The 14792-nt window shown below is 37.5% G+C and overlaps 1 long non-coding RNA gene across 4 annotated transcripts; it reads right to left on the bottom strand.

The window, feature by feature from the left end:
- Positions 1 to 438: 438 nt before the first annotated feature.
- LOC146477113 (uncharacterized) lies at positions 439 to 11253 on the bottom strand. 4 transcript variants are annotated; one of them, XR_014865464.1, is made up of 6 exons: positions 11103 to 11216; positions 7140 to 7182; positions 5887 to 6042; positions 5470 to 5569; positions 1204 to 1410; positions 439 to 563 (listed from the first exon to the last, which is right to left on the bottom strand). It is a non-coding gene; the product is annotated as an uncharacterized LOC146477113 (long non-coding RNA). The 4 variants fall into 4 exon arrangements; XR_014865463.1 differs by having other exon boundaries at positions 440 to 1410; XR_014865466.1 differs by lacking the exons at positions 439 to 563; positions 1204 to 1410 and having other exon boundaries at positions 5168 to 5569; positions 7140 to 7317; positions 11103 to 11253.
- Positions 11254 to 14792: the final 3539 nt, after the last annotated feature.

The raw sequence follows: 14792 nt of genomic DNA, 5'->3' as shown, positions 1-14792 counted from the left end.
TGAAGACACACATGCGGCTACATGAGTTTGGCCTGAACAGAAAAACGATGAAAAAGTATTTAAAAAACTCAAGAAAGCTTGCAAAACAAGGTGGCTGTCATTCAACAACTCTGTCTCTGCTCTGTATGAAGATCTGCCAGCTGTATTGTTGACCCTGAGTAGCCTACCTGAAAAGGATGTTATGGCACATGGTCTTCTTAAGAACATCCAAAGCGGCAAGTTCATAGCTACATTGTATGTTTTGAACAGCGTCCTGCCTCAACTGGCTTACCTGTCATTGGCTTATCAAAAAGGAAAAGTGAATTTTGGACATATCAAGCCAGCCCCTTCAATGTACCAAAGACGTGAAAACAGGACAGATGCTACAGACACTGAGCACAGATCTGACACCTGATGGTATATCTTAAAAATAAAGATACCTTTATTCATTTTTTTTTAATTCATTCTTCATTTACTTCTATTTTAATGCAGGTGTATCTTGTATTCACATCACAGGACGATTATCCCCAATTGCACATGATGTTTCCATTGATGAGCCAACATATAAATGGGCTGAAACCTTCCTAGGGAAATATATCAATGCTTAAATTGTAAACCTGGACGAAAGGTTTGCCAAAGTACCAGTTGTTGCTGCCTTCTCCATCTTCCAGCTAGATGAGCTGCCAAATCGTAAGGATTCAACTTTTCAGAATTACAGCAAGGACAACATAAAGCAGTTGGCTGAACATTTTCATGTTAGTTTAACTATTTTTTTTTTGCATCAACCATATTTTTTGCAATTTTATCCTTTTACTCAAGCAAGACTATGTGTGTACTTCAATAATTATTGGTTTTTAGCTTGACCATGATGGGCTGTTGTCAGAATTGCAGAAGATCAAGTACAATAATTACTTGTCTTGGAAGCAAACAGAGAGGTCGGCCACTGGTAATAATCATTTCAATAAATTTGTTTACTAAATGATTTTAGCAAACTCGACAATTTACTTGTAAAAGCTTAGTAGCTAACAGACACTAAACTAATAAATGTAAAGAAGAAGGTACTTTGCGCCTTCTTTAGCCAGCTCAATTTCTAAGCTAACCAGCACACAAATTTCTTAGCTACAACCCTGCATACGTCTGTTTTTTTTGGTCTTGAGAAGGAAACTTCTTCCCAATGTCCTGACCATTTGGTTAAAGAAACTTTGAGCTACAGTAGCTGTGTACCTTTTTCTTGCCGTTTTTCTCCATGTTTGCTTGTTTGTGACCCTATTAGCAAGGTCAATTCAGCATTCTTCTATCAAGGGTTCTCTGTCGGCAGTGCAAGCATCCTATACTGGACAGGGTTTCCTGGATCCTTTGCAAAACTGTCTTCAGTTACAGCACATTGTATTAGAGATGAAGCATTGTGAGCGTTCACCTTGCTTCACATGCCTGCCCATTACAAAGAATGAGAGCTGCAAATTTCATCAGTAAACCATCAGAGAATCAAAGGCTCCTGTGAGCCAACTCGTGAATGCAGATGACACATAGTAATTGCAATTTAGACGGCTACGGAAACTTCCTCAAAAGCTAAAAGAAATTATATCTTTGCCCGATTATGTAACGAAAAATGACCATTCTTGTACTATTAAAATGATTGTCAAATTATTCTGTACAGATTGAATAAGCCGATTATTCTGATGCGCCGATTAAAAAATATCACGTGTTTTTTTTATTCAAAGTTTATAGGAGCACACCATGTGCAGCTACGTCATGCAAATTCGTGTGATAGTCCGCGGCTACTGGATTTCGCGATCGGGCTAGTGGATTCTAACCATCACTTGCCCGATGGGCAAGTGAAGTTTTTTTGGGAATTAAAATTACAAAATTACTGTAGGGCAAGCCGATCTCACAAAGGGAAATATGTTCAACAAAGTATCGCATTACGATTCATGCCCGACATAAATGCGTGAAATTTTTCCTTTGGAGTTCAGTCCACGCAATCCTCAAGTAAAAATAATGAACTATGACAAGCTCTTGCTAAATAAGAATTATTTATCGACCGCGTCCTTTTGCTTTCCCATAAATTACCAGTTGTAAATTTCGAAAATGAAACATTTTTTCCCTTTGAAACCTCTATGAAAGCTGACAAGATCTTAAAGTGTTCATTTCACCAGAAATTTGCATAATTTTGTTTACGACGTCAATGATGCGTGACATGGCACGTTCCGCTTTCGCGTGAAAACTGACAAATTAAATTATTTTTAATTAAATTATTTTTTAATTAAATTATTTTTAAATTAAATTATTTTTAATTCTTGAAAGAAACCGCACTTCGTAGAAAAAAACGAAAAAATCCTATAACTTTGCTCAGATTCAACGAAAAATCCCCATTCTTACACTAAAATGATTGTCAAATTATTCTCTACAGAATGAATGAGAGAATTCTGACGCGTCGTGAAACAAATTTTCACGTTTTTTTTTTTTCACTAATTGAGTTTACGACCCCGGACTTTCTGAAAAACTGAAAAAACTTGAAACTTTGCTCAGATTGAACGAAAAATCGCCATTCTTGCACTAAATGATCGTCAAATTATTCTCTACATATTGAATAAGAATTTCCTGATGCGCCATGAACAACAAATGTTCGCGTGTTTTTTTCCACTAATTGAATTTAAAACTCATTCACTGCGCACGCCCGAAAGTTAACGACAAAACCGACTGATCGACTGATCGACTGATCGACCGACCAAGTCGAGAGTCAGCTATCGCTATAACTCGTTCATTGCGCATGCGCGCATTCACGAGTTAATAAATGACCTTTCACATTCATATCTTATGTTGTTGATCAGTTTTGTTGACGGAAAGAATATTGGTTTAAGCAGTATGTTAATAATATAAATTGCCCTTTGTGTCAAAGAACATTAAAGAAGAACATTAAAAACTGAGCTTTGTTTTTTGGCAGAAAATTTGATCATTAGATTTCCTCCACCATTTTTCTGAAAGAAACTCCTTGATGTAAGCACAAGATAAAATTGGTCCGACCAATAAATTTTAAACAGAGGAATTTTTGGAAAATTTTCAATTAAAATCCATATTTTTTGCAATAGACCACTTTTTTGTTTTCTGAAGTATTAACTGACAAATGTCGTGATATTTAATGACTGGTTCTCGAGAAAATGACAGATTTCCTTGAAAGTCAAAAACATTCAGTCCCCGTTTTTAACTCGTGAATGTGCACATGTGCAATGAACGAGTTATAGTGATGGTGGACTTTTCACTTGGTTGGTTCTGTTGTTAACTTTCCGGCATGCAAAGTTAATGAGTTTTAAATTCAATTAGTGGAAAAAACACGCAAAAAATTTTTTGTTCATGGCGCATCAGGATATTCTTATTCAAACTGTAGAGAATAATTTGACGATCATCTAGTGCAAGAATGGAGATTTTTCATTAAATCTGAGCAAAGATATAAGTTTTTTCAGTTTTTCAGAAAGTCCAGGGTCGTAAACTCAATTAATGAAAAAAAAAAAGAGGAAATTTTTTTCACGAAACATCAGAATAATCTTATTCAATCTGTAGAGAATAATTTGACAATCATTTTAGTGTAAGGATGGAGATTTTTAGTTGAATCTGAGCAAAGTTATAGGTTTTTTCGTTTTTTCCACAAAGTGCAGTGTCTTTTAAGAATTCAAAAACAATTTAAAATGAAAATAATTTAATTCAAAAATTCAATTAGTGAAGTGTCGGCAAGAACTTTGAATAAACAAGACGCTTTTTAGAGCGTTTACGTGGCATGCGTTGAAGTATGTTTAGCACTAGTGGCCTTATTTATTGTAGGCCTCACCGATTTTTAACCTATCCTCCCTCCGCGATTGAACTAACTGAATAGTTTTAGTCAGAAAGATTGCGTGATATTGCGTTGCGCTACTTGAAATTTTGCTGCCAAAAAATATTTCCCACCAGAAAATGTCTTCAGCTGAAAGAAGCACTCTTAACTGAAACGTTCACTGCTAATCATAACTTTTTGCACACATGAAAACTTGACATCTTTCATCATATTTTGCTTCTCATATAAAAGTATTACATCAAGTAGTCAAGACAAGTTTGCTAAAAAAAATTAGTTTGGCTGTCAGATTTCACGTGGAAGCGGAAAGTGCCATGTCACGCATCAGTGACGTCGTATACAAAATTATGCAAATTTCTGGTGAAATGAACATTTTTAGATCTTGTCAGCTTTCATAGAGGTTTCAAAGGGAAAAATGTTTCATTTTCGTAATTTACATCTGGTAATTTATGGGAAAACAAAAGGACGCGGTCGATAAATTTTCATCAACTGTTTAATACCTACCACGTAGAATTTATTGAAATGCATGTGAACCATGAATGCAACTGAATAACTGTCTTAATACAGTTATAATACAGACAACTAGCTTTCATTGAAATAATTCTTATTTAGCGAGAGTTAGTCATATTTCAAGTTATTTTACTTGAAGATCGCGTGGACTGAACTCCAAAGGAAAAATTTCACGCATTTATGTCGGGCTTGGAATGTAATGCGACACTTTGTTCAACAGATTTCCCTTTGTGAGATCAGCTTGAGCAAAGTTATAAGTTTTTTTTGTTTTTCCACAAAGTGCGGTGTCTTAAATTCAATTAGTGAAGTGTCAGCATGAACTTTGAATAAAAAAACATGTGAAAGTTTTTTAATCGGTGCATCAGAATAATCTTATTGAATGAGTAGGGAATAAGTTTACAATAATTTTTATAGTACAAGAATGGTTATTTCTCGTTACATAATCGGGCAAAGATTTAATATCTTTCAGCTTTAATTCGAATTACTGATGGGTCATCTGCATTCACGAGTTGGCTCACAGGAGCCTTTGATTTGTCAGCTGTGCAGGCACTGGTATCAACCTAGTTCTAATGGTGAGACAAATGAAATAAAGTTGGACTTCTTGTGAGGTGACTTTGTCCTAAATAGGGATCTTACAGAAACTCACTCAAACTACAGACTGGGTGACTTTAGCAAGATAAATATGCGTTTTTATCCACATAAAACAAAAGAAAATTGCTTTATATGCCATCTACTATCAGGCTGCTATCCTAAGGGTTTCACATTATTGATGGATTTTGTAAACTTTGCAAAAGGAATTGTACCTAAACATGCTGATTACTGTTCCATAATTAAAGATGAGGGTTACCAAGCTTATTTTTGAGTTGAAACCACTTTAATGCAAAATAAGGAGTGTTTTTAACGGGTCCTACTGTTGATATGGTAACCTATTATGTTGAGAAAATGACCATAATTTGTTCAAAATGTTTACGCATGTTTTTGATGCCTTTATTGTTGTATCAACTGATAAAGAATGGTTCTATTGATCTGTCAAAGTGTAAGTCCTGCAAAGAGATGGAAACCAGGGCCAGCTGCCTTAAGAAAACAACATAAACTAGACATGAAGTAAATGAATAAAATATTTCGCTGGAATAACCTAGTAAACATTTTCCACTTACAGAAAGGCTTTCTTGTTAATGTTGATCTTGTTCAATCTTTGATCCATTTTGACACTTCTCAGTGCAGTGCCTTTCATGTGTTGGCAGTAGGGTCAACTTTCTTCCAGTGGGATGCAAACAAATTCACAGCAAAATTACTCTACTAGAAATACTATATTCTACAACTGCCCCTCCCCCACTTCTCCCACTGTTTTAAGACTAAACAGTTATAAATCACTCATCTGCAATCTGATGCACGAAGGATTCATTTTTGGAAAATGATGTAGCATTTTGCACCTTTTCATCCGGCAAGATTATTGGTCATTCAAGCTGCAATTATATGAGCATTCTCATGAAATAACAAAATGATGCCCACTTTACAACAGGGTAATAATGCAGTCTTATAGTTTGAACACCCTATGTGAATTTGTCAATTACCTTCGAGGAAGTTACGTCAGCATTACCCATTTATTCTGCATACCCCCTGTTCAGAAAAGTCAATATTTCATCTGGTATAAGAACTGTGTACTTCAACTGTACAGGGACTCCACGAATAGCCCCTCAGGTTTTGGCCCACCAGCAGGAGAATAAAACCTAAATGAAAGGAAAATATATAATTAGTACCTCTTATCACATGTTTTCCCCTTTGTAAATAGAACAGGAATAAGGTTATCAATTTTGTTCCATCTTGAGTGAAGTTATAAGTGAACTAGTTAAGAGATGTTAATTTTTTGAAATAAGTCATTACATTGAAACGCTTGCTGAAAAGGGTGCAAGTGCTGATAAGGCCTTGAAAAATCCATAATTTTTTTTCCGAATTACCTCTAATTTAGAAAAAGACTAGTTAACACACTGAAAACATCGTTACATGCCAAGATATTTTTTAATCTTAAGGCTTGGATTTGTTAAGTCCAAGAAATTTGCCCCTAAACTTAACTAACTCTAGCAAATTAAAGCATGTATGATTTCTTTCGTTCTCCATTAAAACAGAAATACTAGTGGTAATCAAGGATTATAGGAGTCATTCAACACCTTAAATTGAACAAATTTGGCTATAACATGCACCCTTCCATGTTCATTTCAACCTGAGAATTGTTGTTGACGTTTTTATTTTTATTTTTATCTGGCTTTTCTGTTTTCCTAAAATTAGAATCTTAATAGAATATTAAAAGTTTTCTCTCCAAATTAATAACTACATTTCCTGTGCAACCAAGTACATCACAAACGGGAAAATTTTCAGCTAATTTCTTTTGCAACTTTTGGTCACAGGACTGGACATCATACCTGTAGGGAATGTTACAACAAGCAATCAACAGAGTGCTGAGTTTTAATTTCCAGCACCTATGCTTTTGAAATTAGAAATAATGCAAAAACATTTTTTGGTTGGGCTGTTTAACACTGTCAAAATTTAAAATAATGGAAAAAATTTTTGGTAAAATGCTTTCAATTTTTGAGGAAAACAGAACATGTAGGCCATTGGCCTTGTTTACAAAAGGCATTTTTCCAACAACAACAACTTCACTGTCACAAAACGTTTGCAGCTATAAAGCTGTAAAAAGTTTGAATGAAGTGATCTTATTTACATACTGAAAGCCATCTGTGTATATTTTGATTCAATTTGATATGAAAATTAAAGTCTCAAACCTCAAACTCATAGGACAACAAAAATGCTACTGTATTGCTCATCGTACCTTATCTCACTTGTACCAATGTTTACTGAATCTCTTCTGAACACTGAAAGAAAAGGAACCCTTTGAACTTGAGTTGTAAGAAACAAAGTCTCTACACTCTTCTTAGCTTTGTTTGATTGAGCTGACCACAAAAAGGAATCATTCAGGCATATTTATTTAGCCAAAGTCAGAAGCTTATCTGAAATGAGGCCAAAAATAAATAAAGAAATACAATTCCTACCTGACAACGTACCAGCTTAGCTTCTACTGTATGCCAAATTAGAGCTAATGTGGAGACATTTTATTCTAAGGACAAATCAGGATTTGTCCATTTACAAATATTTTCCTTTGATAACCACAGACTGAAATAACTTGGAGTGGAGCTGATGGAAGAATGCTATATGGTGAGAGTGATCTCTCTCTACAACAGGCACCTTTTGGACTAACTGCAAGGAATTATGGGCAGTAAGAATGTGAATGTTTTGTGTAACATATTAAAATAAGTTACTGTAGTTACTAATTTCAAGGTGTAATTGAAATCTCGGGGTGACTGCAGAATACTCTGCCACATCAAGCTATATTATAGTCCCAGATGGAAAACTGGATGTGTGGATATGCAGTCACTCTTAGCTCATGCTTAAAAGAGGGTCCCAAAAAAGGGTTCTTCAATACCACCAAAAATATTTGCCCAATCCCATATTTCTGATGGCTTTTATCTGCTAATCCCAATCATGACCTCAATTTTTTTACATCCCTGACTTCAAGGAATAAAAAGGCCCAACAAACCCAAGCACTGATGTTGAAGTCTAAAACTCACTGAAAAATAAATTAAAAGTAGACTTAATCTTTTTCTATGAAAATGATAACATCCTTCCTTTTGGAATTTTCAGCCTGTCGTATAATTAATTATTTTTTATACATATAGCTGGTTTTCCCACCAAGTGAACACCCCCCTCCCCCCCTCACTCCTTCTTTTGTGCCTCTCCTACATTGCAAAAATCTGGAAACTTGTTACTCATAATGATAGTGATCAAGTAAGAGCATTACAAGTGCATACACACATTACATTTTACAACAAGGTATGTTAAATGTGATGGTCACTTGTAACTCATAATAATGCTGAAGAAGAAGAGCTACAGGTAAATGCCAGTGGTCTTTGGTGGGTGGATCTTCTGCTTCTGTTAAGTATGCATCCCAGCAGGTTCATTGTTGCCCTCTCATTCACCATTTTTCAGCAATCTTAACAACCATTTTGAAACCGAAAAGCGGCATTACCATGGCTAATAGACTGAAACTTATAATCTTCTCAATGCTGCTTTAACCGACGTTACAGCAAAAACTGATTATAAATTGAAATGGATAATTATGATTTATGTTTAGGTGATGGCTCCCATCTACTACAAGCTTTTACCAGTAAATCAGCTTTAGTCACACCCAATTCTGTTATTGAAGACAATAATTCTACCTAATCGGGAAGAGATCTCAAAAAGAAAATTGGCTATACCATCCACCAATGGAATTTGGCAAGGTTTCCAAATCCTCACCACTGCTCAGTAAATCGTCCTCTAAAATGCCATCTTCCCCTTGTGTTTTGTTCACCACATTTAGATAATCTAAATGATGGCTATTTCTGACATTACAAAGATGACAGCTTGACTTCTTTTTTGGACACAAGTTTTCTTGGATCTCGGGTTTTTAAAATTAAATTTCCCCAATTTGACCTCGTAAATTTGTCAAACCTTGTGTCCCGTTCATAATTTCAATCACAAATCTTGTCTCCCAACCCCCCTCCCCTTCCTTAAAATATATGCCCTTGGCGAACTAAAACTTCCAAAGCCCTCTTTACTCGTATTGTAGCATCAAATGAGGGGATTAAAAGGTTTCCGAACATGGCAACTATTTTGATGAGCATGGTGTTTTCGTAGTTCCACAGGTTCCTTTGCGGTTGAATTCTATTTCTGACACAGGGAAATGCAGCGCTGTCATGTTCGATGAATTTATTTCCCACAGAGAATTATTTTACAGGGGCCACAAAACGTGTAATTTTTTCAGTGCAATCTTTCACGAAAAAAGATTTATGGAAGAAAGGGAAAAGATTCTGAAGAGATATTTCCATCCAGTGAATCAATGTGTGTGTTTAGCCAAAGAACGGTAAATGTTTTGCCACAAACATCATTAAAGTATGATGATTAAAAGTTTAATTTGGATCAAAATTGCCCGGTCAGAGTGACAGACCAGACTTGTCTAATATTTCGCCGATCAAAACGTCAAATTTACTGGACAATTGTCTGATGACCGACTGTTATTTGCAGCCTTGCCTTCCCCTACGATATTCCAAGGTTTGAATTTAGGGGCTATGTAGTAATGCAGTGAACGGGACCACCTCTCCCGCTATGACATTGCAAGGTTTGTGCAGTGAATGGGACAAAGGATCACTTATGCTTGGAGGTCCTATGAGTTTACTGCAGAATACCCACGGGAAATTTCGCAGTCCGGCCCATGTTATGGCTATGCAAGTACACTCGAACCTCCCTTCGCGGCCACCTCTCATTAGCGACCACCTTTCCAAAATACCAAAGGTTTTCAAGTCAAATTACTATAGATAAAACCTCTGTAGGAGACCACCTCTCATAAATGACTACTTTTAGAGATGATCGTTAAAATTTTCAATTGTTTTTAACCTCTGTAGTCGACCACTTGACACACAATCTGCGATATCTTTCATGGGCAGAAATTGCAAAATGTGTCGCTGTAACATATTGGCCCACATCATTACAGCGGATGCCGCATTAAAATCTCACAGCTGGAGCTACCGGAAGTGTCTCCCGAAATAGCTTAGCATTGATAACAACATACACATGCACTATAGAATACACTGAAATAAACTTTAATCAGGTTGATTGTACATGTACATGCATGACCAGTGATGACTCTCTCTTGTATTACTCATGAATGCCAACAGAAAAATTGTGGTGATAAAGAACGTCAACTGGATTATGTAACAAACAAACAAACGTGAAAGTTGTAGATGTTTTACCCTTGAAATTTAACATTGCAAAAATGCCGTTTACTGTTTGCTCCCAAATCAGGCAGTCTAAAGAAAAGTTATTACTTTGGTATTCGATAAGCACTGGCAAAAGGGTTAGGTCTCCGCAGTTACCACATATAAATTAACTGAAATTTAGACCCCCTGTGGCCTGGTAGGTTTGACTGTAGTCAATCAAAAAGTCGAACGTCCTCAACTATTCTACAATAACTTCTAGCCTTAGTGAGATAAAGCGTTTTCATTCACATGACTACCGGCCATATTGGTTTACTGAAACAAAAGAAAGCATTTGCATAAAAATAGAGTTCAACTCCCAGAGGTTTAGTTTGGGACACCAACATGGTCGCCATTTCTTTGCTTTGGGACACCAACATGGCCGCGGTGTCGTCATGTGAAAACACTCTATAAGTTTAAGCCATGTTTTTGTTGTGCAAATGGAGTTGTTTTAGCGATTGCAGTAAGCGGTACCCAGTGCAGATAAACAACCGTCTTTCGCCGCAAGTTAAGCTTATGTTTTGAAATTGAGTATTTCGGGTGAATAATTATCTTAGTTGTTTCTGCATTTCACACTATTTATGCGAGGAATAGTAGACAGAATATTCAAATTTCAAAATGTACCGACTAAACTGCAGTGAAGGGCCAATAAACAACCGAAAATCGGGCGGTGGCGGGTAAATTCGACACTTTGCAGGACCGTGAGACAAGCGTTTTCCAGCAAGCCCGATACATTCTTTACCGTGCAATAGACCACGAAACTCCTAAACTGCCAGACCCATGAAATTTGACTTAAATTTACGTGACGAATATTTTTAAAAGAGCATTCGTCACCCTTTAGCTTCTGTGGAAACCGTGCAAGAAAGGAAACGCACTCGAAATGCACGTGCATGCATTAATTTAGCGGCAAGCGAGGAAGTATTATACACTAAAATTCTACTTACCATCGATGGAAATTGTATTTGATATCTTCAAAAGAGATGCTACGAGCTTTCCCCGTGGAAGGAACATTAAAAGGTTAATTTTGAAGGGATTTTCTACAGGGAGCTGCTGCCAACCGCGGCAACCAACGAACCTCATAACAAAACCAATAATGCATTGCGATGCTCTGAAAATGAACAAGGGGAGGGATAGGTATCAAATGACAACTATTCTCAATGGAAAAAAGGACATTTGTTTTATTCTTTGACGCCTGCATTCCGTTCGTTCTTCTTTCAGGGACATAAATGAAAGGAATAATATTTGAAAAAAGAATCGGTCCCTAAAACAATGTGAATACTGACCGTGCATTCCGCCAAGAGTCCCAAAAGAACGCGCCCCATAATAAAACAAATTAGTCCCTATTAAAACACGACAAGTCATGGACAGAAATTACTTTGTTTAATTTTTACTGTGACTGGAGTCCTTGGCAGTCCAAAAGCAATCTGGATGCTTTATTCCAGAGGTCTAGCCTCAGTCCTGTGTAACAAGTTCAGTTGGGCTCGTCACGTCAAAATTTCTTCCCGGCAGGATACGGAAGGGCTGATCTTTACTGTAGCCAAGGAGGAAGAAAACAAAAAAGTTCAATTTAATGTAAAATATATGTGCAGAAATTAGACAATTTCTGCACATATTATATTATTTATTTGTTTTACGTTATTTATCATCTTTCTTTTAAATTTTGTTTTCGTCCTCTTTTCGCTATAGTAAGGATCAGTTTTGCCCTCTATTTAGATTATACAAGTGTGTTCTACGCCTTGAGTTTCATCAATTCAGCTATGGCGAGCACTTCTGACCCCGCTGGCTTTTCTGTTCGTTTGAATTTGATTTTTTCATTACTTTTTTATTTCTCTTCTCATTCGACCTTTCTTTGTTGCCCAAAACAATGGATTTTTATAATTTCCAAATAATCGCAGTTTTACTGCTGAGGCTATCCCCATATTTCCATCGTCCTGGAAAGTGGCTGGAAATGGCAAACTCGCATCTTGCAATAACAAGTTGCCAAGAAAACTCGAAAAATAGCCGAACAGTCCGACTGTGAATGCCGAGCGTAGCAAAACGACCGCGACGCGACTTTACTGGTGACTCTCCTTTGTCTCCTTGCGTTATTCAAGAGTTAAACTTTAGGGTATACGACGAGGTCCAGCTGAGTCCGACGAGGAGTCCATATTGGGTCCGGTAAGTCCGGTAATGTAGTTGGGGTGGAATACAGTTCTGGGGAGGCTACGAATCCTTTTTATCCACTTTTTGTCAATGATAAAGTTTGAATTATGGCTCGCTCTCTAGACAGACGGGACCTTTAGCGGCTACGTCGGTGACGGCAACGATAAGGTCTAAAAACGATGTTAATGAGCGAGTCAATCGTTCTGCATGTGCCTTGTGAATTATGATATACTCTTTTCCTGTTCTCTGCAAGCAGAAACGTGGGAGCACATGATGATCAAATGTTCCTTTAGTTAGATCACCTTTTTATTTTTTCCGAATTCCTTTGTCACGGAAGGTGTTTCGGCTTTTGAACAAATACAGACTTTACGCGGTATCTCAGGAGCTTGGGAGTTGGAACAACTGTCAAACTGGAGGAATTAAAACTCAAAAAGCAACTCGCTTGTGGGAAACAGCCGTGACTCTCTGGAGGTACAGAATCAAACCACGAACTGGTACACAGCAAGGAGAGAAAACTTGACTTGGATACAATAACTGACAGTGCAAACTAACTCTAACCTTATACACGATTTGTTAGCGAAGTATTTTACAACTTATGTTCTTGATTCAAGAAGCTTTTTATTGGTAAGGCTATCTTTAAAGGATTGAAACTTCCTTACAGCAATTAACTAAAAGAGCTGCAAAGTATGAATGAATTGCAAGGTCAGCGAGCAGTTGTTGGAACACGTACGTACTATGTTGTCTACCTGACCGTTAACAAAACCTACATAACTTCACAAATCAACAAAACTATTCATACTTTAAACCTGATGACTCAGCTGAACACACGTGAACAGCGCCGAAAAGTAAATTAGCAGCTACTGTATTGACAAAACTTGATGTGTGAAGGCTCGAGTGGCATGGAGTGGCATGCACTTAGAACTTATAGAATCTACCGAGAAGGTGCTAAATCAGTCGAATAGACACCGCGCAGTTTTTTAAAGAAACTAATTAATTAAGACAGGTAGATTAACCTAAGTATAGTATTATTTGGCGAAATAGCATTTTTGATAACGGTAACAAGCTCCGGAGAGCGCTTAAAACGACTAATTTTCGGTGTGCCACGAGAACAAGTACTTGTGACTTTCAGAGGATTATTATTAAGCAAATAGTAGAAAGTATAAAGGATCCTACCAATTAAGTGGCTAAATGTGGCCAAATGTAAATATAGTGAACTATTCCTGTAAAAAAAAACTTAATGCTACGGCAAGCAACAATAAAAAGCTCAATCCTTATGTAAAAGCTGGATACAAACAACACCAACACTTGAACCTAATTTATCATTTCCAAATTCTCAACCACACAGACGCTTAAACTAAGTTCTCCTTACACCTCACTGAGAGAGCTTGGCGCCGGGGGGAGGTTAAAATCTCAAAACAATTTAGACTGAAAATCCGTAAACAAGGACGTGATGTGTTCTGGTTCTTTTTTAAGTACAGTCCTCAAATATGTGGTTAGACTCTGGCACACTTGCACCTCGTGGGGGGTGAGCACACATGCGAGGCAAAATCACGGAGGTGTAACAATGAAAGATACTATGACTGCGACACTTTCATGCAAAACGAGGCGAAAAGTGGGACTACTTCATGGCAAATAGAGGCGTTTTGCACCAATTTTCTACCGTCCATCTTGTAGTCCTTTTTCTGCATCATTTAAGTGTTGCTTTCTTTCAAGCTATCAAAATAGCGGGCACTTACTGTAATTCTTCAAACTTTTTAAATGCAATTTTTTTTTCTAAATACACTTGTCAGAAAAAACTACCAGCGAACAGAACCGCAAGTGCAACTCGAAAGCTTTTATTCTAAAACCATTACTTAGTTTGGGGGGTTTTATTTGCTATTGGGTGCCATTTGTAAAGGTGATGACGTAAATATAAGTTATGAAAGTCAGCAAAAATATATGTACGTTATGAGCACTCATTGTTACAGTCCAGCGGAACTAACGCGCGACCATCACAGGCGATCACAGGCCCATTCCGACCACAGCGATTAGTTCACGGCCTGCTTTCTAAAATCAAGCGGACGAAATTAATTCACTTTTCCGGCCAGGTAAATCCTGGCGGCACAACAACAAATGCCGTTGCGCCGCGGAGATTTTGCCGATTTGGCAATCAGCGTCCGAGAGCGCGTGCTTACGCTGGAGATGTTGTTGTTGTGGATGTGGATGAGGTTGTTCGTTCCAACATTAGCCTGCAATGCAGGCGTATTTTTGAAGCGGGAGCGCTGAATAATCCTTCGTTGCTGTCATCTTGGGAGAGGAAGCGCGAGCGGGCTGGAGCGAGTCAAAAGTGACCCTGAGAGAGAGGACGACTAGCTGAGAAATACAGGAGGCTCTCATTTCCTGTCCACCGCCCCCCCCCCCCCCCCCTCCCCCTCAGCCTCCTTCAAATACGCGAACTAAATTTATTATTCAGTGCTCGCCCATGAAAAACGCCTGCACTGCAGGCTATTCCA

This window comes from Pavona decussata, unplaced genomic scaffold (genome assembly GCF_977016875.1).
Source record: "Pavona decussata unplaced genomic scaffold, jaPavDecu1.1 SCAFFOLD_72, whole genome shotgun sequence".
Taxonomy (NCBI): Eukaryota; Metazoa; Cnidaria; class Anthozoa; order Scleractinia; family Agariciidae; genus Pavona; species Pavona decussata.
The sequence above is the reverse complement of the archived record's forward strand: the minus strand, read 5'-3'. Positions and strand labels throughout refer to the sequence as shown.